The following is a 6,000-nucleotide window of genomic DNA, read 5'->3' as shown; positions in this document are numbered from 1 at the left end:
GTTTTACTGCCTTAGAACACATATATGCATGATTGAATCACTATAAAAAAAATTTACTGCCTTAGAACACATATATGCATGAATGAATCACTATAAAAGTTTTTTAACAACCTTAGAACACATATAAGCATGATTTTATCACTATGAAAGTTTTTTTACTTCTTTATAACACATATATGCATGATTGTGATACATAACACATTTATTTGACAACCTTATAAACATTATATGCATGCGTGAATCACTGTGACATTTTTTTTGACAACCTTAGAACACATATCTGCATCATTGAATCACTATAAAAAAAATTTGTCAGTCTTAGAACACATATCTAAATTCTGTTATTATCCTTCACTTTATTGTTAGTCTATGTGTCATTCAGCTATATTTACTTTGATTGCATTAGACTAGGTGCGTTGCATATAATTTATTTCATTATATTTTGTTTATCAATACTAACCTTTCGGTTCTCTTGTAGGATGCTGGAGATGATCAACGTAGAGGAGCTGCTGGAGGCATGAATGGAGAGGCAGATCGAGACAATGAAGAGGATGATGCCCTGAATCTTGGCGAGGATTAGATTCTTTTGTTTAATTTGTTTCACGTACTTGTAACTAATTAGAACTTGACAAGGACTGCACTGTAACTTATAACTTGTGTTAAATTTGTTTTACCTGCTTTGTATATATATTTTTTATGTGTACTTTGTTTTTTATACATAGGTTATATAAATTGTATAACGAGAATTTTTTTTGATATTCATATTTCAAAAAAAATATATATATATTTTTTAAATTTGTGACGGATTAGCGATGGATATTATCTATCGCTAATATATGTCACCAATTTAAATTAGTCGATGTTTTGCGATGAAATTTATTTCGTCGCTAATCCCTCACTTAATTGGCGGCGAACATTAATGACAAATATGTATTCGTCATTAAATTTTAGCGACAAAATATATTCCTTCGCAAAACCAAATCAGTCCTTATTTAGCGATAGATTAGCGACAGACATGATCCGTCGCTAATTAGTGATGAATTGGTGATAGATAAATTTTGTCGCATTTTAGCGACTAGGATTATGCGACGGCCGATTTCCGTCGCTAAACACGTTAGCGATAGATTAACGACGGATAGCGTCCATCACTAATCCGTATTTTTCTTGTAGTGTTTAGGGTTTAGGGTTTAGAGTTTAGGGTTAGGGTTAGGGTATAGGGTTTAGGGTTTAGGGTTTAGGGTTTAGGGTTTAGGGTTTAGGGTTTAGGGTTTAGGGTTAGGGTTTAGACATTAGGGTTTACGATTTAGTGTTTAGTAATATATTATAGGTTTAGGGTTAGGGTTTAGTAAGATATTAAGGGTTTAGGGTTTAGAGTATAGGTTTAGGTATAGTAATATATTATGGGATATATGTATCGATTTGTAAAATATTAAGTGCTTTCTAGTGTCAATTTGTTAGATATTATAGTATGTAATTGAAAACTGTGCATGAGGAATTTACATTGTAGCCACATGAGGTGGTCATTTGCATGTTCAAATTGTTGCTCATTTAGCAATTTCAATGGAAATCGCTTCAAAGCTTCGTACCTGTAATTAAATAGATATCACATGAATCACTATCGTTAACAAGTATACATCACTATTTTATCAAGCATATAAATTGTTCCTGCTTTAAACGTACAAATTGTTGCTTCAAACATACAAATCGATATAGAAATCACACCCTTCATAAGTACATATCATTGTAACATTTGGGATTCAACAGTAAACGTCGTTCTACATCCCACTCGTCAAAAATTGATATGCCTTGTGAGACCTGAATTTTGGTTGACAATTTTTGTGATTTATGCAATGACATATATGTCAGCCACAACGATTTACCTTTGTATAGAAAATATTGGAATAGTATAACGCAAATCGCGATTTGTAAGCTATTATGCTAAATTTTCATATCGATTTATAATATATTATGCGATATGTATATCGATTTGTAACATATTATTGTTTGCCAGTATCGATTTGTAAGATATTTGTATTATGATATTGAAACGTATGCGTGCAATATTTATATTGTTGCGCGATTGCGGTGGTGATTTGCGTATTCAAATCGATGTTCATTTAGCGATTAAATTTGAAATTGCTTCACAGCGTTGTAGCTGTCATTAAATCGTTGTCACGTGAATCGCTATCGTCAACACACATATAGGATAAGTCATTTCTTTAATTGGCACGGTAAATAACAACTCGATGCATAGTATAGTGTGAAGCAACTGACGATCATGATAGATAACATGAAGAATGACGTTCATGTAGATTTAATTTTGCATGGTCGGCAGGAAGAAATCCTTTGGCCTCATAAGTGCGCGTAGTTTTCATTCTCCTCCTCTTCATCATCCTTATTCTTCTTATTCATCCTTAGTTCTTCCTTATCTTTTTTGTTTGCTTTTCATCTTTAATATCTGATGGATCAGGCTCCGCATAATAAATATCCAACAATTTGTTCCTGTTTTTTTCATTGTCAATGTTCATTATATTTTGGTACTTTACATAACCCTATTATATATCGGATTGGCAAATGATTTCTCCAAGAGTCATCCCCTCCAACGGCGAAAGCTTTCTTGTCTTACGAATTGTAGTCATTGCTAACCTGCGCAACACATAAATTTAATTGCAAATCATTATAGAAATCGAACCCTTCATAAGTACATATCGTTGTAAATCATAAATCGCTACTACATTAAATATACAAATCGTGGCTACTTTAAATATATAAATCATGAATCATAAATCGGCTAAATCGCTACTGCTTGAAACATATAAATCGTTGCTACATCGAACAAATCGTTACTGCATTAAATGTATAAATTATTGTTAAATTCAAACTTACAAATCGTTGTAGAAATTTAGCGCTCATAAGTATATATTGTTGTAATGTTTGACCTTCATAAAAACAAATCGTGCCAACTATTTTTCGACAAAGGTGGATATGTACAAATCAATTTGGTTCAGTATGAAAATAGGTAGTATTTAGCATGAATAGTATAACCAGTTGTAAGATTTAGCAGTCAGATTTACATAACGAAAATCGATTTGTTTACATAACGAAACCTTACACAAAACTCACTGAAAGAACACAAGTTTTGCTAATCCGATAGTGGAGGAGAAAACACCTAGAAGGTAGATGCAGTTGATAGTGGCAACAGTGCTCCGACTATGCTCCGACGACAGCAGACAATGAAAATGGGTGCTCCGATGGCAGCAGACGACGACAAAGGGTGATCCCGCGACAGCAGGCGACATCAAAGGCTGCATCGTCAAAGGGAGCTTCTGTTACAACAGATGGTGCATCGTCAAAGGGTGAACCGGAACGTTTAGGGCGACATTGCGAGAAGCTCCTGTTAAAACAGAATCTGTTAAAGCATAATCGTTTACTCCTTAGGGCAAAAACGATGATGATTTTAACCCTTTTTCTCTTTTGGTGGAAGGACATTTTTGTCCTTTACTCAAAACATCTTTTCATGGCACTAATGGCGAAAAAGGGTACTTAAGTCTTTGCAAATAAACGGGACTTCGATGCTAAGTGATGCCGACACACACGGAGAAACGAGCCCCACGTGCTTACATACGTTGTGCTCATTCAGACCCGAGAACACGCACCTGCGTGTTAGGAGGGGGGGGGGGGGGCATATAACCTGCTTCGTGGCATCTGGGTTCAAGTATGACACTGGTGGTTTCTTGGAGGCGGGATGCTTCACATATCTGTAACTATTGAAGAGAGAGAATTGTGTGGATGGGCTTCAATATTCCAAGGAATTGGATTGGAGTCTAAGATTTATGTGGAATGAATAACAGATTTGGTAGCTAAAATTAGAAATCAAATGGAGGGTAGATCCTTGGGTTTAACTCTAAGGCCTTGATCGAATTGTTGGGAATGCCCATTTCCAAAACGCTCATTCAGTATCTACATCCAATATCAGTAGGCGACATTCTTTCCAATGATGATATCATCAAAGATTTATCTCCATTATTCAGCATACCTTGTCCAATGTCTGAAACTCAGTCTTCTCTAACAATAGATGCAGCTGAGGAAGACGAAGTTCTGATGGCCGATTCCCCAGCATTTGCAACATCTGTAGCTTGGAAGGTCACTTGGAAAAACTCTCCAAAGCATCCCCTTATGAAGTCCGTATGGTGTAAGGGACACCACCATCCCATCAAGCAGCTTTGCGTCTGGCCATGGAAGGCCGTCTTCTCACTCTGGACTGCCTCCAACATCTTGGGTTCTCCATGGCCAGTATATGTGTTCTCTGCAAGAAGCAGACAGAATCTCCGGGCCATGTTTTTCTTTCCTGCTCTGTTGCTCAGCAGAATCTCCGGGCCTCCAACATCCTTCCCGCTCTGTTGCTCAGCAGGTCTAGAAACTAATTTGCAGAAGATTTAACAGATGGTGCTTACCCTCAAGTTCCCTTTCTCACTTTTTGAAATGCTGGAGTAATCATCGTTTCAAGGAGAAGTAAGTGAACCAGGCATGGTTAGTCTCCTTCCAGATCGCCATCTGGAAGTTATGGCAGATAAGGAATACAGTTACGTTTGAAAATATGCAGTTGGAAGCGCCTGTCATCCTCCACCGCTGCATCAGAGCCATTGGAGAACACATCCTGCGGTTATGTAAGAATTCTGCTCATCCCATTGTCTGTCTCTGGCGTTGTGATGGTCGATGGGATCCCCCTCCTGACTGGTTAAAGATTAACATATCTAGCATTTTCAGAACTCGTTGGTATATAGGTTTCACTGTGCGTGATCATCAAGGCCACTTTCTTTCAGCAGGGTGCTATAGCTCAAATTCAAGAACCAGGAACAGAGGATGCGACTGTTGGGTTAGGATCATAAGGGACCTTCCGCCTCTTTGCAAGCTGATCATAGAAACTACTTGGAAAGATCAAGGGCGTGAACTTTTTCAACATATGGAGAACAGGGGATGTCAGAGTGAGGACCTCAAGCAGGTTATCGATATTCTGCTAAATTTTACCAAAACAGAGTTTAACTGTATTCCTAAGGAAATGAATAGTATGGCACGCTTGTTGGCCATTCTTGGTTCCTCTCATTCGGATCTTATCTGGCATTATAAGAGCCCAGACTGAGTTCCTACATTGTAAATTCTGTATCTATTTCCAAGTCTGCAATAAACTGGTAGGGGTTTCTACAACTCCCTAGTCATGTGTCTATAGGCTACGCATAGGCGCTGGACATAGGCCATGTTCAAGCCAGATCAGATGGGCCCACTTAATCTGAACTACAGAGGACCAGGTTGAGGCCCGTCAGGGCCTAAAATATTAGGTATGGGACTGCGCCTGATAGGTCTGGTCCGCTGATGAGCATGTTTGTTTCAAAATCGTACTGATAGACCCACACTTAAAATTACCCATACGCAGTCGTCATCCATCTCCAAGAATAGTTTCTCTTGAATCAAGTCACATATTACATACACAACAAGACTCTTTTTTCTCCCTCCCTCCCTTTTCTTTGTACACTAAAACGAAATGAACCAAAGAAGATCATCATGCATAATCCGGACAGACAGCTACACATTTTTTTTTGTGGACCTACCAACCCGTGCAAAGCTCCATCGCCCCCATACCAACGGGGGCTCCGCTTGTTTGGTAGGAGCTGTTAATGCACGTCACCTTGTGCAAGTTCAAAAACCCAATGGTACCTTGTGTAACAAGTGGGGGTCTGCCTAACCCCAGCTTGCCTTTCAAAAAAAAAAAAGCTCCATCGGCCCATACCACTTCCAATATAGCTAGTCAGCTAATAGCCAAGGTCATACCCAAGCACCACAGGATGAGGAGCAAAAGCAAAGATGATCTGTACTAGCTACTAACCTGAATCATGACCCCACCAACCTGCTTTCCTGCACCAACCTGGTAAGCAGCCAGGAGAACAGAATGGGGCAGTCCAAAGATGAAGCACCTTGGTTGACACAAAGGCCCTCTGTGGGACC

The sequence above is a fragment of the Nuphar pumila genome, chromosome 11 (genome assembly GCF_984573655.1).
Source record: "Nuphar pumila chromosome 11, dmNupPumi1.hap1.1, whole genome shotgun sequence".
Lineage (NCBI taxonomy): Eukaryota > Viridiplantae > Streptophyta > Magnoliopsida > Nymphaeales > Nymphaeaceae > Nuphar > Nuphar pumila.
Note: the sequence above shows the minus strand (reverse complement) of the source record.